This window comes from Pristiophorus japonicus, chromosome 32, assembly GCF_044704955.1.
Source record: "Pristiophorus japonicus isolate sPriJap1 chromosome 32, sPriJap1.hap1, whole genome shotgun sequence".
NCBI lineage: Eukaryota > Metazoa > Chordata > Chondrichthyes > Pristiophoridae > Pristiophorus > Pristiophorus japonicus.
The window spans coordinates 11,189,561-11,215,026 of record NC_092008.1 but is presented as its reverse complement, the minus strand read 5'-3'; the positions used below and the strand labels follow the sequence as shown (position 1 = coordinate 11,215,026).

At 46.4% G+C, this 25,466-nt stretch overlaps 1 pseudogene; it reads right to left on the bottom strand.

The window, feature by feature from the left end:
• Nucleotides 1-6,424: 6,424 nt before the first annotated feature.
• Nucleotides 6,425-7,664, bottom strand: LOC139240572 (tubulin alpha-8 chain-like; annotated as a pseudogene).
• Nucleotides 7,665-25,466: the final 17,802 nt, after the last annotated feature.

Sequence of the window (25,466 nt, the reverse complement as noted above, 5' to 3'; positions counted from 1 at the left end):
ATGTTTTACGCAAGTTTACTTTCGTAATCTATATTTCCTTTCTTTATTGCTTTCTTAGTCATTCTTTGCTGTCGTTTAAAATGTTCCCAATCTTCTAGTTTCCCACTAACCTTGGCCACCTTATACACATTGGTTTTTAATTTGATACTCTCCTTTACTTCCGTGGTTATCCATGGCTGGTTATCCCTTCTCTTACCACCCTTCTTTTTCACTGGAAAATATTTTTGTTGAGCACTATGAAAGAGCTCCTTAAAAGTCCTCCACTGTTCCTCAATTGTGCCACCGTTTAGTCTGTGTTCCCAGTCTACTTTACCTAACTCTGCCCTCATCCCACTGTAGTCCCCTTTGTTTAAGCATAGTACACTCGTTTGAGACACTACTTCCTCACCCTCAATCTGTATTACAAATTCAACTATACTGTGATCACTCATTCCGAGAGGATCTTTTACTCGGAGTTCGTTTATTATTCCTGTCTCATTACACAGGACCAGATCTAAGATAGCTTCCTCCCTTGTAGATTCTGCAACATACTGTTCTAAGAAACAATCCCGTATGCATTCTATGAATTCCTCCTCCAGGCTACCCCGTGCGATTTGATTTGACCAATCGATATGTAGGTTAAAATCCCCCATGATTACTGCCGTTCCTTTTTCACATGCCTCTATTATTCCCTTGATTATTGTCCGCCCTGCCGTGAAGTTATTATTTGGGGGCCTATAAACTATGCCCACCAGTGACTTTTTCCCCTTACTATCTCTAATCTCTACCCACAATGATTCAACATTTTGTTCATTAGAGCCAATATCATCTCTCACAACTGCCCTGATATCATCCTTTATTAACAGAGCTACCTCACCTCCTTTCCCTTCTTGTCTATCCTTCCGAATTGTCAGATACCCCTGTATGTTTAATTCCCAGTCTTGGCCACCCTGCAACCACGTTTCTGTAATGGCCACCAAATCATACCCATTTGTAATGATTTGTGCCGTCAGCTCATTTACTTAATTTCGAATGCTGCGTGCGTTTAGGTAAAGTGTTTTAATCCTAGTTTTTAAACCATGATTTTTAGTTTTGTCCCCTCCTGCAGCCCCTTTATATTCATACATATTGTCCCTTCCTATCACCTTGTAGTTTACCCCAGTGCTACTCTGCTCTGTTGCCTCCTGTCTTTTGCATTCTTTCTTGGGGTCCTGTTCATCTGCGCTCTCACCCACTCCAACTAGCTCAGAGCCCTCTCCTGGGTTCCGAATACTCCTCGCATTGAGGCACCGAGCTTTCAGGCTTGCCTTTTTATTACACTTTGACCCTTTACAATTTTGCTGTCCATTGGCCCTTTTTGTTTTTTGCCTTGGGTTTCTCTACCTTCCACTTTTACTCATCTCCTTTCTGTCTTTTGCTTCTGTCTCCATTTTGTTTCGCTCTGTCTCCCTGCATTGGTTCCCATCCCCCTGCCATATTAGTTTAACTCCTCCCAAACAGCACTAGCAAACACTCCCCCTAGGATATTGGTTCCGGTCCTGCCCAGGTGCGGACCGTCCGGTTTGTACTGGTCCCATCTCCCCCAGAACTGGTTCCAATGCCCCAGGAATTTGAATCCCTCCCTGCTGCACCACTGCTCAAGCCACGTATTCATCTGCGCTATCCTGTGATTCCTACTCTGACTAGCACGTGGCACTGGTAGCAATCCCGAGATTACTAATTTTGAGGTCCTACTTTTTAATTTAGCTCCTAGCTCCTTAAATTCGTCTCGTAGGACCTCATCCATTTTTTTACCGATGTCGTTGGTACCAATGTGCACCACGACAACTGGCTGTTCTCCCTCCCTTTTCAGAATGTCCTGCACCCGCTCCGAGACATCTTTGACCTTTGCACCAGGGAGGCAACATAGAAACATAGAAAATAGGTGCAGGCCCTTCTAGCCTGCACCGCCATTCAATGAGTTCATAGCTGAACATGCAACTTCTGTACCCCATTCCTGCTTTCTCGCCATACCCCTTGATCCCCCTAGTAGTAAGGACTTCATCTAACTCCTTTTTGAATATATTTAGTGAATTAACCTCAACAACTTTCTGTGGTAGAGAATTCCACAGATTCACCACTCTCTGGGTGAAGAAGTTTCTCCTCATCTCGGTCCTAAATGGCTTACCCCTTATCCTTAGGCTGTGTCCCCTGGTTCTGGACTTCCCCAACATTGGGAACATTCTTCCTGCATCTAACCTGTCTAAACCCATCAGAATTTTAAACGTTTCTATGAGGTCCCCTCTCATTCTTCTGAACTCCAGTGAATACAAGCCCAGTTGATCCAGTCTTTCTTGATAGGTCAGTCCCGCCATCCCAGGAATCAGTCTGGTGAACCTTCGCTGCACTCCCTCAATAGCAAGAATGTCCTTCCTCAGGTTAGGAGACCAAAACTGTACACAATACTCCAGGTGTGGCCTCACCAAGGCCCTGTACAACTGTAGTAACACCTCCCTGCCCCGTACTCAAATCCCCTCGCTATGAAGGCCAACATGCCATTTGCTTTCTTAACCGCCTGCTGTACCTGCATGCCAACCTTCAATGACTGATGTACCATGACACCCAGGTCTCGTTGCACCTCCCCTTTTCCTAATTTGTCACCATTCAGATAATAGTCTGCCTCTCTGTTTTTACCACCAAAGTGGATAACCTCACATTTATCCACATTATACTTCATCTGCCATGCATTTGCCCACTCACCTAACCAAGTCGCTCTGCAGCCTCATAGCATCCTCCTTGCAGCTCACACTGCCACCCAACTTAGTGTCATCCGCAAATTTGGAGATACTACATTTAATCCCCTCGTCTAAATCATTAATGTACAGTGTAAACAGCTGGGGCCCCAGCACAGAACCTTGCGGTACCCCACTAGTCACTGCCTGCCATTCTGAAAAGTCCCCATTTACTCCTACTCTTTGCTTCCTGTCTGACAACCAGTTCTCAATCCATGTCAGCACACTACCCCCAATCCCATGTGCTTTATCTTTGCACATTAATCTCTTGTGTGGGACCTTGTCGAAAGCCTTCTGAAAGTCCAAATATACCACATCAACTGGTTCTCCCTTGTCCACTCTACTGGAAACATCCTCAAAAAATTCCAGAAGATTTGTCAAGCATGATTTCCCTTTCACAAATCCATGCTGACTTGGACCTATCATGTCACCTCTTTCCAAATGCACTGCGATGACATCCTTAATAATTGATTCCATCATTTTACCCACTACCGATGTCAGGCTGACCGGTCTATAATTCCCTGTTTTCTCTCTCCCTCCTTTTTTAAAAAGTGGGGCTACATTGGCTACCCTCCTCTCGATAGGAACTGATCCAGAGTCAATGGAATGTTGGAAAATGACTGTCAATGCATCCGCTATTTCCAAGGCCACCTCCTTAAGTACTCTGGGATGCAGTCCATCAGGCCCTGGGGATTTATCGGCCTTCAATCCCATCAATTTCCCCAACACAATTTCCCGACTAATAAGGATTTCCCTCAGTTCCTCCTCCTTACTAGACCCTCTAACCCCTTTTATATCCGGAAGGTTGTTTGTGTCCTCCTTAGTGAATACCGAACCAAAGTACTTGTTCAATTGGTCCGCCATTTCTTTGTTCCCCTTTATGACTTCCCCTGATTCTGACTGCAGGGGACCTACGTTTGTCTTTACTAACCTTTTTCTCTTTACATATCTATAGAAACTTTTGAAATCCGTCTTAATGTTCCCTGCAAGCTTGTTCTCGTACTCCATTTTCCCTGCCCTAATCAAATCCTTTGTCCTCCTCTGCTGAGTTCTAAATTTCTCCCAGTCCCCGGGTTTGCTGCTATTTCTGGCCAATTTGTATGCCGCTTCCTTGGCTTTAATACTATCCCTGATTTCCCTTGATAGCCACGGTTGAGCCACCTTCCCTTTTTTATTTTTACGCCAGACAGGGATGTACAATTGTTGTAGTTCATCCATGCGGTCTCTAAATGTCTGCCATTGCCCATCCACAGTCAACCCCTTAAGTATCATTCGCCAATCTATCCTAGCCAATTCACGCCTCATACCTTCAAAGTTAGCCTTCTTTAAGTTCTGGACCATGGTCTCTGAATTAACTGTTTCATTCTCCATCCTAATGCAGAATTCCACCATATTATGGTCACTCTTCCCCAAGGGGCCTCGCACAACGAGATTGCTAATTAATCCTCTCTCATTACATAACACCCAGTCTAAGATGGCCTCCCCCCTAGTTGGTTCCTCGACATATTGGTCTAGAAAACCATGCCTTATGCACTCCAGGAAATCCTCCTCCACCGTATTGCTTCCAGTTTGGTTACCCCAATCTATGTGCATATTAAAGTCACCTATTATAACTGCTGCACCTTTATTGCATGCACCGCTAATTTCCTGTTTGATGCCCTCCCCAACATCACTACTACTGTTTGGAGGTCTGTACACAACTCCCACTAACGTTTTTTGCCCTTTGGTGTTCTGCAGCTCTATCCATATAGATTCCACATCATCCAAGCTAATGTCCTTCCTAACTATTGCATTAATCTCCTCCTTAACCAGCAATGCTACCCCACTTCCTTTTCCTTTTATTCTATCCTTCCTGAATGTTGAATACCCCTGGATGTTGAGTTCCCAGCCCTGATCATCCTGGAGCCACGTCTCTGTAATCCCAATCATATCATATTTGTTAATATCTATTTGCACAGTTAATTCATCCACCTTATTACGGATACTCCTTGCATTAAGACACAAAGCCTTCAGGCTTGTTTTTTTAACACCCTTTGTCCTTTTAGAATTTTGCTGTACAGTGGCCCTGTTTGTTCTTTGCCTTGGTTTTCTCTGCCCTCCACTTTTCCTCATCTCCTTTCTGTCTTTTGCTTTTGTCTCCTTTTTGTTTCCCTCTGTCTCTTTGCATTGGTTCCCATCTCCCTGCCATATTAGTTTAACTCCTGCCCAACAGCACTAGCAAACACTCCCCCTAGGACATTGGTTCCGGTCCTTCCCAGGTGCAGACCGTCCGGTTTGTACTGGTCCCACCTCCCCCAGAACCGGTTCCAATGCCCCAGGAATTTGAATCCCTCCCTGCTGCACCACTGCTCAAGCCACGTATTCATCTGCGCTATTCTGCGATTCCTACTCTGACTAGCACGTGGCACTGGTAGCAATCCCGAGATTACTACTTTTGAGGTCCTACTTTTTAATTTAGCTCCTAGCTCCTTAAATTTGTTTCGTAGGACCTCATCCCTTTTTTTACCTATGTCGTTGGTACCAATGTGCACAACGACAACTGGCTGCTCTCCCTCCCTTTTTAGAATGTCCTGCACCCGCTCCGAGACATCCTTGACCATTGCACCAGGGAGGCAACATACCATCCTGGAATCTCGTTTGCGGCCGCAGAAACGCCTATCTCGTCCCCTTACAATTGAATCCCCTATCACTATCGCTCTCCCACTCTTATTCCTGCCCTCCTGTGCAGCAGAGCCAGTCACGGTGCCATGAACTTGGCTGCTGCTGCCGTCCCCTGATGAGTCATCCCCCTCAACAGTACTCAAAGCAGTGTATCTGTTTTGCAGGGGGTTGACCACAGGGGACCCCTGCACTACCTTCCTTGCACTGCTCTTCCTGCTGGTCTTTCATTTCCTATCTGGCTGTGGACCCTTCTCCTGCGGTAAGACCAACTCGCTACACGTGCTACTCACGTCATTCTCAGCATCGTGGATGCTCCAGAGTGAATCCACCTTCAGCTCCAAATCCGCAAAGCGGACCGTCAGAAGCTGGAGGCGGATACATTTCCCGCACACGTAGTCGTCAGGGACACCGGAACTGTCCGAGTTCCCACATGGTACAGGAGGAGCATATCACATGACCGAGCTCTCCTGCCATGACTTAACCCTGAGATACACTTAATGTGGCGACAACAATGTTAACAGGTTACTTACTGATATAAAAAAGAAAAAGACAACAATGTTCACGGCTTAATTACTGATATAAAAAAGAAAAAGAAAAGCTACTCACCAATCACTTACCCCTTTGGCTGTAACGTCACCTTTTGATTCCTTTCTACTTTTTTGCTTTTTCTCCTGGCTGGAGCTGTACAAGCTGGGCCTTTATAGGCCTCCTGAACTGCCGCTCCTCCTCCCACGTTGGGCTTTTTTAGGCCTGACCACGCACCCCGGACTCGCGCTGCTCGAACTCTGACACCAGGTCTGCAGCCATGTGGAGTTGGATTCACCTCCATTCTGGGTTCATTGACTGTATTCTTACTTCAACCTTCTTCTTTAACACCCATCTTGTGCCTTTGTGGCTTTTAACGTCAACAAAGTAACAACATTATGTAAAAATACATTTATTTTCTTAAATATTATTGGAAACACAAATATGAATTAAAGTTAAACTACTTTTACATTCTAACTACTTACATGTTATTCTTCCTCCTCCGCCTTTCTGTCCAGCGAGGAGGAATCGACCCCCACCTCTTCGTAATCCTTCTCGAGTGACGCCATGTCCTCCCGTGCGTCCTGGAACTCCCCTTCCTCCAGCCCCTCTCCCACGTACCAGTGGACAAAGGCCCGCTTGGCGTACATCTTGTCGAATTTGAGGTTGAGGCGGGTCCAAGCCAAGGAAATGGCGGTGGTGTTGCTCAGCATACTCAGGGCACGCTGCACCTTTGCCAGATCGCCCCCTGGCACCACTGGCAGGGGCTGGTAGTTGATACCAACCTGTGGGGGAAAGAGAATACGTTAGATTTCAGTTGCAGAAAAAGAAGTTTCAGAATCTCATCTGTTGGCAGGCACCTAATTATCAGGAAGATAAATTTATAAATGAGTTTGTGACTTTTAGTGTACAAAACCCAGCCCCGATTATTAACTGGACTCCTCCCCAATTTTAAAGCTTCAGTTTCTGCTGGTAGGTCACTGTGTAATGAAGCTGCTTTTCCTTGTTTCAAGGCGGGACCTCTCCTGGGACATTCAGGACTGCATTCAAGGATTGAAGCTGAGAAGTCCACCTCAAGCGTCAGAGGTAGCTCCTCTTTGGGCCAGGAATGGGGAGGGACTGTTCCTGAATGGATGGACATCTTTTGACCCGGTCTGAACAGCCGTATTGTTCACGTGGGAGATCAGGTTGTCACAGTGCATGTTTCCTCAGGGCCCCATGGATTGGACACAGAAGCCACACTTACCTTGAACCCAGTCGGGCACCAATCAACAAACTGGATCGAGCGCTTGGTCTTGATGTTGACACTCTTCGGCACCACGTCCCCTCGATACAGCATACAGCACGCCATGTTACTTGCCCTGGCAGGGATCGCACTTCACCATCTGGTTGGCTGGCTCAAGCCATGCGTTGGTGATGTCCGCCACAGATCATGGTAAGCCTTCTCGGCCGAAATAAGGGGTGAGTAGGTCACCAGCGGAAAGTAGATGCGGGGATAGGGGACCAGGTTGGTTTGGAATTCAGTCAGGTTCACGTTGAGGGCATCGTTGAACCATAGTGACGCTGTGATGAACGACACTATCTGGCCAATGAGACGGTTGCGGTTGTTGTACATTGGTCGCTCATGTCATAAATGGCCTCGTTGTCCAGCATGAAGGCGCAGTCAGAGTGCTCGAGGGTACAGTGGGTGACCAGCACGGAGTAGTAGGGCTCGACCACCGCGATATTTTACGCTCCACTTGCTCTTGGGGGCGGTAACCCGAATATTGGTCGCGGGGCGGGACTTCCATGCCTGGTGCAGGAACGCATGCCTCGCGACTGTTACCGTCCCCAAACAGGGTGCTATGCAGTTTCGCCCCCATAATTTCAGAGCCCGATGAATCAGATGCCCATCTATCAGGCCCCCATCAATCAGACACTCACCGATCAGAACCCAATCGATCAGAACTCCCGCCCACTCCAAATCAGACTCGTCAATCACACTCCCATCAATCGGACTCATATGAGCCAAAATCGTTTCAAACAGACCCCTATCATATTGCTAGCAATCAGCCCACCATCAATCATATTCCCAACAATCACACCACATCAATCTGAAGCTTATATATCAGTCCCACAACTATTAGACACTTCTGCTTCACTAGCACACCAGGTCAATCACACACCTACCAATCAGACCCCATCAATGAGACCTCCATCAATGAGACCCCATCATTCACAGCCCCATCAATGAGATCCCCATCATTCACACCCCCATTAATGAGACCGCATCAATGAGACTCCCATCAATGAGACTCCCATCAATGAGACCCCATCAATGAGACCCCCATCATTCACAGCCCCCATCAATGAGACCCCCATCATTCACACCCCCATCAATGAGACCCTCATCATTTACACACCTCATCAATGAGACCCCCATCATTCACACCACCATCAATGAGACCCCCATCATTCACACCCCCATCAATGAGACCCCCATCATTCACACCACCATCAATGAGACCCCTATCATTCACAATCCCATCAATGAGACCCCCATCATTCACACCCCTATCAATGAGACCCCCATCATTCACACCCCCATCAATGAAACCCCCATCATTCACAACCCCATCAATGAGACCCCCATCATTCACACCCCCATCTATCAGATTCGCTTTATTCAGATTCCCATCAGACTGCAGTGATCAGATCCCCATCTATCAGACACCAATCAATCAGTCCCAACCTCTCTCACCCCCAGGCAACTAGAGCCTACCACACAGACTCATTTCAATGAAAGCTTTATCTATCAGACCCTCCTCTATCAAACCCCCATCTATCAGATCAATTTCTTTAAGATTCCCATCAATCCGACCTCATCTATCAAACCCCTGTCAATCAGAGTCCCATCAAGCCGACTCCCATCAATCAGGCTTCCATCTGTTGGACACTCATCAATTTCTGCCAGCACTAAGACCCTCATATATCAGACCCCATCTATCAGACCCTCATCAATCAGACCTCATATAGCAGACCCCCATCAATCAATACCCCATTAATCAGATCCCATCTATCAGTGCCTATTAATCAGACCCCCATTGATCAGATCCTGTTTAATGAGATCCCCATCAATTAGCCTCACATTCGCCAGACCTCATTTCAGTCCTACATCAGGTACACTTCATCATCACACCGCTGTCAATCAGAGTCCCATCAATCAGACCACTATCAATCTGATCTGCGTTAATAAGATCCCCATTAATCAGCACCTATCAAACAGAACCGATCTATCACCGCCCTGTCAAATATACCCCATCAATCTGATCCCATCTAACAGACCCATTAGTCACACCCTAACAATACATCCACCAATCCGGTCCCAATCTATGAGATCCCCATTAATCAGTCCCCCATTAATCAGACCTCATCGACCAGGTTCTCATCAAACAGATTCCCATCAATCAGATTCCCATTAAACACACAGCAGCGATCAGACTATCATCAATCATACTCTCAGCAATCACACCCCTATCATCAGAAGCTCATCTATCAAACCCATATCCATGGGACCTCCATCTGTCAGTCCCACGACTATCAGATCCTCCTCCAGCACATCACATCAATCACACCCCTGTCAATCAGACTCATCAGAATCAAATACTTTTTTTAATTTGTTCATGGATGTGAGCATTGCTGGCATGGCCAACATTTATTGCCGATCCGTAACTGCCTATGAGAAGATGGTGGTGAGCTGCCTTCTTGAACTGCTGCAGTCGGTGTGATGAAGGTGCTCCCATAGTACTGTTCGGAAGGGAGTTCCAGAATTTGGATCCAGCGATGGTGAAGGAACGGCGATATATTTCTAAGTCAGGATGGTGTGTGACTTGGAGATGGTGATGTTCCAATGCACCTGCTGCCGTTGTCTTGTAGGCATTAGAGGTCGCATGTTTGGGAGGTGCTGGTGAAGAAGCCTTGGCGAGTTGCTGCAGTGCATCTTGTAGACGGTGCACACTGCAGCCACGGTGCGCCGGTGGTGGAGGGAGTGAATGTTGAAGGTGGTGGGTAGCGTGCCGATCAAGCGGGCTGCTTTATCATGGAAGGTGCTGAGCATCTCAAGTGTTGTTGGAGCTGCACTTGGAGCAAGTGGAGAGTGTTCCATTACACTTCTGACTTGTGCCTTGTAGATGGTGAAAAGACTTTGGGCAGTCAGGAGGTGAGACACTCGCCGCAGAATACCCAGCCTCTGACCTGAACTTGTAGCCACAGTATTTATATGGCTGGTCCAGTTAACTTTCTGGTCAATGGTGACCTCCAGGATGTTGATGTTGGGGAATAATAATGCCATTGAATTTCATGGGGTGGTGATTAGACTCTCTCTTGTTGGAGACAATTATTGCCTGGCACTTGTGTGGTGTAAATGTTACTTGCCACTTATCAGCCCAAACCTGAATGTTCTCCAGATCTTGCTGCATGCGGGCATGGACTGCTTCATTATCTGAGGACTATCTATCAGCTCCCCATTGATCCGAGCCCTTGATTGAAATCCCCATTAAACAGACTCTAATCAATCGGGCCCACTACAATCAGACTCTCATTGATCGGACACCATTTCATTGTCACATCAGTTACAGCCCATCATTCACACCCCCATCAATCAGAGCCCATCGATCAGCCACTTATCAATCAGACCCCATGTATCACACTCACTTTAATCAGACCCCCATCAATCACAGCAAATCATTCACAGCCCCATCAATCAGACCCCCATCAAACAGATTCCCATCAATCAAACCCTGATCAATCACATATCCATCTATCAGACACCATGGGGGAGAAATTCGGGGCGTTTGCGCCTCCCATTAGTGCACAATGGGGAAAACAACTTTCCACCCAGGCGTGACGGAGTTTAGAAACGGCGGTAACTGGTAGCGGCCCACGGTAACTGGTAGCGCGCTGCACCGCTGCGTCAGCGATGACAAAGCCATCACCGTGCGCATCGACCTGTTTTCACCCCGGAACGACAATTCAGTAGCGCCCCCTGAAGCCGCGCTGGGGAGGGAGCGATTTCAAAATGAAATAATGGCCGACGTACCAGTCGCAGCCTTCTTCACATTGAATCGCGAAGTCCGTGTTGCGATCTCGCAGCCCAGCACTCCACTACCAGGTGGTCCAGGAGGGATGCATTTCTCCCCTGCAGAGTCGTCAGCTTGGCCCTCCCCTTTACTGAAGGGGAAGGCCCTGTCCACATGGCAGCACTAGAAATCTCCCTGCGTTGCGCTGCGCTCCTCTCAATCCGCCCCGTCCCGCTCGTGCCCCACAGAGCAAGCACTTGCTCTTGGGGGCGGTAACCCGAATATTGGTCGTGGGGCGGGACTTCCATGCCTGGTGCAGGAACGCATGCCTTGCGACTGTTACCATCCCCAAACAGGGTGCTACGCAGTTTCGCCCCCATAATTTCAGAGCCCGATGAATCAGATGCCCATCTATCAGGCCCCCATCAATCAGACACTCACCGATCAGAACCCAATCGATCAGAACTCCCGCCCACTCCAAATCAGACTCGTCAATCACACTCCCATCAATCGGACTCATATGAGCCAAAATCGTATCAAACAGACCCCTATCATATTGCTAGCAATCAGCCTACCATCAATCATATTCCCAACAATCACACCACATCAATCTGAAGCTCATATCAGTCCCACAACTATCAGACTCTTCACTAGCACACCAGGTCAATCACACACCTACCAATCAGACCCCATCAATGAGACCCCATCATTCACACCCCCATCAATGAGACCCCATCATTCACACCCCCATCAATGAGACCCCATCATTCACAGCCCATCAATGAGACCCCATCATTCACACCCCATCAATGAGACCCCATCATTCACAGCCCATCAATGAGACCCCATCATTCACACCCCATCAATGAGACCCCCATCATTCACACACCATCAATGAGACCCCATCATTCACACCTCCATCAATGAGACCCCATCATTCACACCCCCATCAATGAGACCCCATCATTCACAGCCCATCAATGAGACCCCATCATTCACACCCCCATCAATGAGACCCCATCATTCACACCCCCATCAATGAGACCCCATCATTCACAGCCCATCAATGAGACCCCATCATTCACAGCCCCATCAATGAGACCTCCATCATTCACACCCCATCAATGAGACCCCATCATTCACACCCCCATCAATGAGACCCCATAATTCACACCCCATCAATGAGATCCCCATCATTCACACCCCATCAATGAGACCCCCATCATTCACAGCCCCATCAATGAGACCCCATCTTTCACACCCCCATCAATTAGACCCCATCATTCACACCCCCATCAATGAGACCCCATAATTCACACCCCATCAATGAGACCCCCATCATTCACACCCCATCAATGAGACCCCCATCATTCACAGCCCCATCAATGAGACCCCATCATTCACACCCCCATCAATTAGACCCCCATCATTCACACCCCATCTATCAGATTCGCTTTATTCACATTCCCATCAGACTGCAGTGATCAGATCCCATCTATCAGACACCAATCAATCAGTCCCAACCTCTCTCACCCCCAGGCAATTAGAGCCTACCACACAGACTCATTTCAATGAAAGCTTTAACTATCAGACCCCCCTCTAACAGCCATCCATCTATCAAATCAATTTTTTTAAGATTCCCATCAATTTGACCTCATCTATCAAACCCCTGTCAATCAGAGTCCCATCAATCCGACCTCATCTATCAAACCCCTGTCAATCAGAGTCCCATCAATCCGACCTCATCTATCAAACCCCTGTCAATCAGAGTCCCATCAATCCGACCTCATCTATCAAACCCCTGTCAATCAGAGTCTCATCAATCCGACCTCATCTATCAAACCCCTGTCAATCAGAGTCCCATCAATCCGACCTCATCTATCAAACCCCTGTCAATCAGAGTCCCATCAATCCGACCTCATCTATCAAACCCCTCCCTGTCAATCAGAGTCCCATCAAGCCGACTCCCATCAATCAGCTTTCGGACACTCATCAGTTTCTGTAAGACTGAATGTAAGAATATAAGAAATAGGAGCAGGAGTCGGTTTGTGACCAGGATGGTTTGTGACTTGGAGGTGGTGGTGTTCCCATGCACCTGCTGCTATTGTCTTCAAGGCATTAAAGGTTGTGGGTTTGGGAGCTGCTGCTGAAGAAGTCTTGGTGAGCTGCAGCAGTTCATCTTGTAGATGGTATACACTGCAGCTACGATGCACCGGTGGTGGAGGGAGTGAATGTTTAAGGTGGTGAATGGTGCATCCTGGATGGTGTTGTGTTGTTGGTGCTGCATGTATTCCATTACACTTCTGACTTGTGCCTTGTAGATGGTGGAAAGGCTTTGGGCAGTCAGGAGGTGAGACACTCGCCGCAGAATACCCAGCCTCTGACCTGAACTCCGAGCCCTTGATTGAAATCCCCATTAAACAGGCTCTAATCAATCAGACCCATTGCAATCAGACTCTCATTGATCGGACACCATTTCAGTGCCACATCAGTTACAGCCCATCATTCACACCCCCATCAATCAGATTCCCATCCATCAAACTCCTATCAGTCAGATCTCATCTGTCAGACCCCCATCTGTCAGCTCCCATCTGTCAGATTTGCATCAGTCAGTCCCCATCTCTCAAACTGCAAGAAATTAGACCCCATGTATCATGCCCCGATCAAACAGACCCCCATCTATCACAGGGAAGAGCACTGCTGCCTGCCCCACTGAGGTTTCAAGCATTCTCTGTTTTTACCCATCTATCACAGCTCTGTTAATTATATCCCATCAGTGAGACCCTATCAATATACCCGCCAATCGGACACCCAATAATCAAATCCAAATCTATGAGATCCACATTAGTGAGGCCCCTTCTATCAGATCCTCATCAAATATATTCCCATCAATCAGCCCCGTTTATCAGATTCCAATCAATCATACCGCAGCACCCAGGCCACCATCAATCAGACCCAATTAATCAGGCACCGTCGATCGGACCCCATCTAATACATTCCAATTGATCAGACTCCTATCTATTGTACCCCTTCTATTAGACCCCCATCCATCAAACCCCCATCAATCAGATTCTCATCAATCAGACTCCCATCTATCCTACCTCCATGAATCAGATCCCCATCAAGCAGTTTTCCAGCAATGAAACCCCAATCAATCACACTTCCATCTATCAGACCCATAACTATTGGAGCGCCATCTATCAGAGCCCCATATTTCAGAGCCCCATCTTTCAGAGCCCGATTAATCAGATGCCCATCTGTCAGACCCCCATCAATCAGACACCCAAATATCAGAACATAATCAATGAGAACCCCCAAATCAGACCACCATCAATCATACTTCCTGCAATCACACCTTCATCAATCAGAAGCTCATGCATCAGACTCAAAACTATCAGATCCCCATTTGTGAGTTCCACAACTATCAGACCCTCGACCAGCACACCATATCAATCACACACCCATCAATCAGACTGCTATCAATCAGAACCCCCTCTATCAGATGAACATCTATCAGAATCCAATCAATGAGACCCCCATCAACCAGACTCCATCTATCAGATCCCCTTCACTCAGACTCCCATCAATCAGACCTCAGCGATCAGACCCCCACCAATCAGACCCCCATCAATCAGACCTCAGCGATCAGACCCCCACCAATCAGACCCACATCAATCAGAAAACCATGAATCAGTACTCCAGCATTCAGACCCTATCTAATAGAACCCCCAATGATCAGATCCCCTTTAATGAGATTCCCATAAAAAAGACCCTCTTCAATCAGATTCTCGTTAATCAGACCCCATTTCAGTGCCACGTCGGTTACAGCCCATGATTAGCTATGAGGAAAGATTGGATAGGCTGGGGTTAATAGAACATAAGAAATAGGAGCAGGAGTCGGCCATACGGCCCCTCGAGCCGGCTCCGCCATTTAATACGATCATGGTTGATCCGATCATGGACTCAGATCCCTGCCTACTCCCATTAACCCAATAATCCCTTATCGGTTAAGAAACTGTCTATCTCTGTCTTAAATTTATTCAATGTCCCGACTTCCAGAGCTCTCTGAGGTAGTGAATTCCACAGATTTACAACCCTCTGAGAGAAGAAATTCCTCCTCATCTCAGTTTTAAATGGGTGGCCCCTTATTCTAAGATTATGCCCCATAGTTCTAGTCTCCCCTATCAGTGGAAACATCCTCTCTGCATCCACCTTGTCAAGCCCCTTCATAATCTTATATGTTTCGATAAGATCACCTCTCATTGTTATGAATTCCAATGAGTAGAGGCCCAACCTCCTCAACCTTTCCTCATAAGTTAACCCCCTCATCTCCGGAATCAACCTCGTGAACCTTCTCTGAACTGCCTCCAAAGCAAGTGTATCCTTTCGTAAATATGGAAACCAAAACTGTACGCAGTACTCCAGGTGTGGCCTCACCAATACCCTGTATAACTGGAGCAAGACTTCCCTGCTTTTATACTCCATCCCCTTTGCAATAAAGGCCAAGATTCCATTGGCCTTCCTGATCACTTGCTGTACGTGTATACTAACCTTTTGTGTTTCATGTACAAGTACCCCCAGGTCCCGCTGTACTGCAGGTCTTTGCAATTTTTCTCCATTTAAATAATAACTTGCTCTTTGATTTTTTTCTGGCAAAGTGCATGACCTCACACTTTCCCACATTATACTCCATCTGACAAAGTTTTGCCCACTCACTGAGCCTGTCTGTGTCCTTTTGCAGCTTTTTTGTGACCTCCTCACACATTGCTTTTTCTCCCATCTTTGTATCATCAACAAACTTAGCTACATTACACTCAGTCCCTTCTTCCAAGTTGTTAATATAGATTGTAAATAGTTGGGATCCCAGCACTGATCCCTGCGGTACCCCACTAGTTACTGATCGCCAACCGGAGAATGAACTATTTATCCTGTCTCTCTGTTTTCTGTTAGTTAGTCAATCCTCTATCCTCTATTCATATTACCCCCAACCCCGTGAACTTTTATCTTGGGCAGTAACCTTTTATGTGGCACCTTGGCAAATGGTTTCTGGAAGTCCAAATACACCACATCCACTGGTTTCCCTTTATCCACCCTGTTCGTTACATCCTCAAAGAATTCCAGCAAATTTGTCAAAAATGACTTCCCCTTCATAAATCCATGCTGACTCTGCCTGACCGAATTTTGCTTTTCCAAATGTCCTGCTACTGCTTCTTTAATAATGGACTCCAACATTTTCCCAATCACAGATGTTAGACTAACTGGTCTATAGTTTCCTGCTTTTTGTCTGCCTCCTTTTTAAATAGGGGCGTTACATTTGCAGCTTTTCAATCTGCTGGGACCTCCCCAGAATCCAGGGAATTTTGGTAAATTACAACCAATGCATCCACAATCCCTGCTGCTACTTCTCTTAAGATCCTAGGATGCAAGCCATCAGGTCCAGGGGATTTATCTGCCTTTAGTCCCATTATCTTACTGAGTACCACCTCCTTAGTGATTGTGATTGTGTTAAGTTCCTCCCCACCTATAGCCCCTTGACTATCCATTGTTGGAATATTGTTTGTGTCCTCTACCATAAAGACTGATACAAAATATTTGTTCAGAGTTTCTGCCATCTCCATGCTCCCCATTACTAATTCCCCGGTCTCATCCTCTAAGGGACCAACATTTACTTTAGCCACTCTTTTCCTTTTTATATACCGATAGAAACTCTTGCTATCTGTTTTTATATTTCGTGCTAGTTTACTTTCATAGTCTATCTTCGCTTTCTTAATCATTTTTTAGTCATTCTTAGAATAGAGGAGGCTGAGGGGAGATTTAATTGAGGGGTATAAAATTATGAGGGGCCTAGATAGAGTGGATAGGAAGGACCTATTTCCCTTAGCAGAGGGGTCAATAACTAGGGGACATAGATTTAAAGAAGTTTGTCGATGGATTAGAGAGGAGAGGACAAAACATTTCTTCCCTCAGAGGATGGTGGGGTCTGGAACTCACTGCCTGAAAGGACGGCAGAGGCAGATACCCTCATCACATTTAAAAAGTACTTGGATGTGCAGTTAAAGTGCCGTAACCTACAGGGCTATGGACCCAGAGTTGGAAGGTGGAATTAGGCTGGGTAGCTCTTTTTCGACCAGCACAGACATGATGGGCCAATGGCCTCCTCCTGTGCCATAATTTCTATGATTACAGCCCAGCAATGAGACCCTCATCAATGAGACCTCATCTACCAAATTCTCATTAATCCGTCACATTCTATCAGATTCACATCTATCAGGCCCCGCTAATCACCCCCACATACATCCATCAATCAGACCATATCTATCACACCTGGTCAGTCAGAACCCCATCAAGCTGACTCCCATCAATCAAACCACCATCGCTCAGACTCCCAGCAATCAGACACTCATCTACCAGACTCCATCAGTTCAACCCTCATCATTATTATCATCATCAATCAGACCACATGTATCAGCCCCCATTAATCAGAAATCCGATATATCAGATACGTATTAATAAGCTCCGCATTAATAACGCACCCATGAAACTAACGATCAGTCACAGCGATGTCATTTAAACCGCATCAATCAGATCCCATCTATTAGATGTGACCAATATACCTGTCAATGGGACATCCATTAGAAACATAGAAACATAGAAAATAGGTGCAGGAGTAGGCCATTCGGCCCTTCTAGCCTGCACCGCCATTCAATGAGTTCATGGCTGAACATGCAACTTCAGTACCCCATTCCTGCTTTCTCACCATACCCCTTGATTCCCCTAGTAGTAAGGACTTCATCTAACTCCTTTTTGAATATATTTAGTGAATTGGCCTCAACAACTTTCTGTGGTAGAGAATTCCACAGGTTCACCACTCTCTGGGTGAAGAAATTCCTCCTCATCTCGGTTCTAAATGGCTTCCCCGTTATCCTTAGACTGTGTCCCCTGGTTCTGGACTTCCCCAACATTGGGAACATTCTTCCTGCATCTAACCTGTCCAACCCCGTCAGAATTTTAAACGTTTCTATGAGGTCCCCTCTCATTCTTCTGAACTCCAGTGAATACAAGCCCAGTTGATCCAGTCTTTCTTGATAGGTCAGTCCCGCCATCCCGGGAATCAGTCTGGTGAACCTTCGCTGCACTCCCTCAATAGCAAGAATGTCCTTCCTCAAGTTAGGAGACCAAAACTGTACACAATACTCCAGGTGTGGCCTCACCAAGGCCCTGTACAATTGTAGCAACACCTCCCTGCCCTTGTACTCAAATCCCCTCGCTATGAAGGCCAACATGCCATTTGCTTTCTTAACCGCCTGCTGTACCTGCATGCCAACCTTCAATGACTGATGTACCATGACACCCAGGACTCTTTGCACCTGCCCTTTTCCTAATCTGTCACCATTCAGATAATAGTCTGTCTCTCTGTTTTTACCACCAAAGTGGATAACCTCACATTTATCCACATTATACTTCATCTGCCATGCATTTGCCCACTCACCTAACCTATCCAAGTCGCTCTGCAGCCTCATAGAATCCTCCTTGCAGCTCACACTGCCACCCAACTTAGTGTCATCCGCAAATTTGGAGATACTACATTTAATCCCCTCGTCTAAATCATTAATGGACAGTGTAAACAGCTGGGGCCCCAGCACAGAACCTTGCGGTACCCCACTAGTCACTGCCTGCCATTCTGAAAAGTCCCCATTGACTCCTACTCTTTGCTTCCTGTCTGACAACCAGTTCTCAATCCATGTCAGCACAATACCCCCAATCCCATGTGCTTTAACTTTGCACATTAATCTCTTGTGTGGGACCTTGTCGAAAGCCTTCTGAAAGTCCAAATATACCACATCAACTGGTTCTCCCTTGTCCACTCTATTGGAAACATCCTCAAAAAATTCCAGAAGATTTGTCAAGCATGATTTCCCTTTCACAAATCCATGCTGACTTGGACCTATCATATTACCTCTTTCCAAATGCACTGCTATGACATCCTTAATAATTGATTCCATCATTTTACCCACTACCGATGTCAGGCTGACCGGTCTGTAATTCCCTGTTTTCTCTCTCCCTCCTTTTTTAAAAAGTGGGGTTACATTGGCTACCCTCCACTCCATCGGAACTGATCCAGAGTCAATGGAATGTTGGAAAATGACTGTCAATGCATCCACTATTTCCAAGGCCACCTCCTTAATCAAACCCCACGCTATGAGATGCCCATCCATTAGGCACAATTTATTAGATTCCTATCAATCAGTTCCATCTCAGATTCCAATCAATACGATTCCCATCAATCACATCCATCCATCAACCCCCATCAATGAGACCCCATCAATCAACCCCCATCTATGAGACCCCATCAATCGGACTCCCATCAATGAGACCCCATGTATCACTCTCAACATCAGTCAGACCCCATGTATCACTCTCACATCAATCAGAGCCCATGTATTACTTTCACGTCAGTCAGAACCCATGTATCACTCTCACATCAATCAGACTCCATGCATCACTCTCACATTAGTCAGAGCCCATGTATCACTCACACATCAATCAGACTCCATGTATCACTCTCATATCAATCAGACCCCATGTATCACTCTCACATCAATGAGCCCATGTATCACTCTCACATCAATCAGACTCCATGTATCACTCTCACATCAATTAGACCCCATGTATCACTCTCACATCAGTCAGAGCCCATGTATCACTCTCACATCAGTCAGACCCCATGTATCACTCTCACATCAGTCAGAGCCCATGTATCACTCTCACCTCAGACAAACCCCATGTATCACTCACATCAATCAGACCTCATGTATCACTCCCACATCAGTCAGAGCGAATGTATCACTTGCACATCAGTCAGACCCCATGTATCACTCTCACATCAGTCAGAGACCATGTATCACTCTCACATCTGTCAGAGCCCATGTATCACTCGCACATCAGTCAGGGCCCATGTATCACTCTCACATCAGTCAGAGCCCATGTATCACTCTCACATCAGTCGGAGGCCATGTATCACTCACATCAATGAGCCCATGTATCACTCTCACATCAATCAGACCCCATGTATCACTCTCGCATCAGTCTGAGCCTATGTATCACTCTCACATCAATCAGAGCCCATGTATTACTCTCACATCAGTCAGGGCCCATGTATCACTCTCACATCAGTCAGAGCCCATGTATCACTCTCACATCAGTCAGAGCCCATGTATCATTCTCACATCAGTCAGACCACATGTATCACTCTCACGTCAGTCAGAACCCATGTATCACTCTCAAATTAGTCAGACCCCATGTATCACTCTCACATCAGTCAGACTTCATTTATCACTCTCACGTTAGTCAGAGCCCATGTATCACTCTCACATCAGTCAGACCCCATGTATCACTCTCACATCAGTCAGAGCCCATGTATCACTCTCACATCTGTCAGAGCCCATGTATCACTCGCACATCAGTCAGACCCCATGTATCACTCTCACATCAATCAGACCTTTTGTTTCACTCTCACATCAATCAGAGCCCATGTATTACTCTCACATCAATCAGGGCCCATGTATCACTTTCACGTCACTCAGAACCCATGTATCACTCACATCAATGAGCCCATGTATCACTCTCACATCAATCAGACCCCATGTATCACTCTCACATCAGTCAGAGCCTATGTATCATTCTCACATCAGTCAGGGCCCATGTATCACTCTCACATCAATGAGAGCCGATGTATTACCCTCACATCAGTCAGGGCGCATGTATCACTCTCACATCAGTCAGAGCCTATGTATCACTCTCACATCAGTCAGACCCCGTGTATCACTCTCACATCAATGAGAACCTATGCATTACTCTCACATCAGTCAGGGCCCATGTATCACTCTCACGTCTATCAGAACACATGTATCACTCTCACATCAATCAGACTCCATGTATCACTCTCACATCAGTCATACTCCATGTATAACTCTCACATCAGTCAGAGACCATGTATCACTCTCACATCAATCAGACTCCATGTATCACTCTCACATCAGTCAGACTCCATTTATCACTCTCACATCAATCAGACTCCATGTATCACTCTCACATCAGTCAGACCCCATGTATCACTCTCACATCAGTCAGAGCCCATGTATCACTCTCACATCAATCAGCCTCCATGTATCACTCTCACATTAGTCAGACTCCATGCATCACTCTCACATCAATCAGACTCCATGTATCACTCTCACATCAGTCAGACTCCATGTATCACTGTCACATTAGTCAGACCCCATGTATCACTCTCACATCAGTCAGAGCCCATGTATCACTCTCACCTCAAGTCAGAGCCCATGTATCACTCTCACCTCAAGTCAGACCCCATGTATCACTCTCGCATTAATCAGACCTCATGTATCACTCTCACATCAGTCAGACTCCATGTATCACTCTCACATCAGTCAGAGCCCATGTCTCACTCTCCCATCAATCAGACCCCATGTATCACTCTCGCATCAGTGTGAGCCTATGTATCACTCTCACATCAATCAGTGCCCATGTATTACTCTCACATCAGTCAGGGCCCATGTATCACTCTCACATCAGTCAGAGCCCATGTATCACTCTCACATCAGTCAGAGCCCATGTATCACTCTCACATCAGTCAGACCCCATGTATCACTCTCACGTCAGTCAGACCCCATGTATCACTCTCACATTAGTCAGACCCCATGTATCACTCTCACATCAGTCAGACTTAATTTATCACTCTCACGTTAGTCAGACCCCATGTATCACTCTCGCATCAGTGTGATCCTATGTATCACTCTCACATCAATCAGTGCCCATGTATTACTCTCACATCAGTCAGGGCCCATGTATCATTCTCACATCTGTCAGAGCCCATGTATCACTCGCACATCAGTCAGACCCCATGTATCACTCTCACATCAATCAGGGCCCATGTGTCACTTTCACGTCACTCAGAACCCATGTATCACTCACATCAATGAGCCCATGTATCACTCTCACATCAATCAGACCCCATGTATCACTCTCACATCAGTCAGAGCCTATGTATCATTCTCACATCAGTCAGAGCCTATGTATCACTCTCACATCAGTCAGACCCCGTGTATCACTCTCACATCAATGAGAGCCTATGCATTACTCTCACATCAGTCAGGGCCCAAGTATCACTCTCACGTCACTCAGAACCCATGTATCACTCACATCAATGAGCCCATGTATCACTCTCACATCAATCAGACCCCATGTATCACTCTCACATCAGTCAGAGCTTATGTATCATTCTCACATCAGTCAGGGCCCATGTATCACGCTCACATCAATGAGAGCCGATGCATTACTCTCACATCAGTCAGGGCCCAAGTATCACTCTCACGTCTGTCAGAACCCATGTATCACTCTCACATCAATCAGACTCCATGCATCACTCTCACATCAGTCAGACTCCATGTATCACTCTCACAAAAGTCAGAGACCATGTATCACTCTCACATCAATCAGACTCCATGTATCACTCTCACATCAGTCAGACTCCATGTATCACTCTCACATCAATCAGACTCCATGTATCACTCTCACATCAGTCAGACCGCATGTATCACTCTCAAATTAGTCAGACTCCATGTATCACTCTCACATCAGACAGAGCCCATGTATCACTCTCACATCAATCAGACTCCATGTATCACTCTCACATCAATCAGACTTCATTGATCACTTTCACGTCAGTCAGAGCCCATGTATCACTCTCACATCAATCAGACTCCATGTATCACTCTCACATCAGACAGAGCCCATGTATCACTCTCACATCAGTCAGACCCCATGTATCACTCTCACATCAATCAGAGCCCATGTATCACTCTCACATCTGTCAGAGCCCATGTATCACTCGCACATCAGTCAGACCCCATGTATCACTCTCACATCAATCAGAGCCCATGTGACACTCTCACATCAATCAGACTCCATGTATCACTCTCACATCAATCAGACCCCATGTATCACTCTCACATCAATCAGAGCCCATGTATCACTCTCACATCTGTCAGAGCCCATGTATCACTCTCACATCAGACAGAGCCCATGTATCACTCTCACATCAGTCAGACCCCATGTATCACTCTCACATCAATCAGAGCCCATGTATCACTCTCACATCTGTCAGAGCCCATGTATCACTCACACATCAGTCAGAGCCTATGTATCACTCTCACATCAGTCAGACCCCGTGTATCACTCTCACATCAATGAGAGCCTATGCATTACTCTCACATCAGTCAGGGCCCATGTCTCACTCTCACGTCTGTCAGAACCCATGTATCACTCTCACATCATTCAGACCCCATGTATCACTCTCACATCAGTCAGAGACCATGTATCACTCTCACATCTGTCAGAGCCCATGTATTACTCTCACATCAGTCGGAGCCCATGTATCACTCACATCAATGAGCCCATGTATCACTCTCACATCAATCAGACCCCATGTATCACTCTCGCATCAGTCTGAGCCTATGTATCACTCTCACATCAATCAGAGCCCATGTATTACTCTCACATCAGTCAGGGCCCATGTATCACTCTCACATCAATCAGACCCCATGTATCACTCTCACATCAGTCAGAGCCTATGTATCACTCTCACATCAATCAGAGCCGATGTATTACTCTCACATCAATCAGGGCACATGTATCACTCTCACGTCAGTCAGAACCCATGTATCACTCTCAGATCAATCAGAATCCATGTATCACTCTCACATTAGTCAGAGCCCATGTATCACTCTCACGTCAGTCAGAGCCCATGTATCACTCTCACATCAATCAGAGCCCATGTATCACTCGCACATTAGTCAGACCCCATGTATCACTCTCACATCAATCAGACCCCATGTATTGCTCTCACATCAGTCAGACCCCATGTATCACTCTCACGTCAGTCAGACTTCATGTATCACTCTCACATTAGTCAGACCCCATGTATCACTCTCACATCAGTCAGACTCCATGTCTCACTCTCACATCATCAGACTCCATGTATCACTGTCACATTAGTCAGACTCCATGTATCACTCTCACATCAATCAGACCCCATGTATCACTCTCACGTCAGTCATACTTCATGTATCACTCTCACATTAGTCAGACCCCATGTATCACTCTCACATTAGTCAGACCCCATGTTTCCCTCTCACATCAGTCAGACCCCATGTATCACTCTCACATCAGTTAGAGCTCATGTATCACTCTCACATCAGTCAGACCACATGTATCACTCTCACATCAGTCAGAGCCCATGTATCATTCTCACATCAGTCAGACCCCATGAATCACTCTCACATTAAACTGACTCCATGTATCACTCTCACATTAGTCAGACTCCATGCATCACTCTTAAATCAATCAGACTCCATGTATCACTCTCACATCAGTCAGACCCCATGTATCACTCTCACATCAGTCAGAGCCCATGTATCACTCTCACATCAGTCTGACTCTATGTATCACTCTCACATCAGTCAGACTCCATGTATCACTCTCACATGAGTCAGACCCCATGTATCACTCTCACGTCAGTCAGAACCCATGTTTCACACTCACATTAGTCAGACCCCATGTATCACTCTCACATCAGTCAGAGCCCATGTATCACTCTCACCTCAGTTAGACCCCATGTATCACACTCACATCAATCAGACCTCATGTATCACTCTCACATCAGTCAGAGCCCATGTATCACTCTTACATCAGTCAGAGACCATGTATCACTCTCACATCTGTCAGAGACCATGTATCACTCGCACATCAGTCAGACCCCATGTATCACTCTCACATCAATCAGAGCCCATGTCTTACTCTCACATCAGTCAAGGCCCATGTATTACTCTCACATCAGTCAGGGCCCATGTATCACTCTCACATCAGTCAGAGCCCATGTATCACTCTCACATCCGCCAGAGCCCATGTATCACTCTCACATCAGTCAGAGCCCATGCATCACTCTCACATCAGTCAGAGCCCATGTATCACTCACATCAATGAGCCCATGTATCACTCTCACATCAATCAGACCCCATGTATCACTCTCACATCAGTCAGAGCCTATGTATCACTCTCACATCAATCAGAGCCCATGTATTACTCTCACATCAGTCAGACTCCATGTATCACTCTCACATCAGTCAGACCCCATGTATCATTCTCACATCAGTCAGAGCCCACGTATCACTCTCACATCAGTCAGAGCCCATGTATCACTCTCACATCAATCAGACTCCATGTATCACTCTCACATCAGTCAGACTCCATGTATCACTCTCACATCAGTCAGAGCCCATGTCTCACTCTCCCATCAATCAGACCCCATGTATCACTCTCGCATCAGTGTGAGCCTATGTATCACTCTCACATCAATCAGTGCCCATGTATTACTCTCACATCAGTCAGGGCCCAT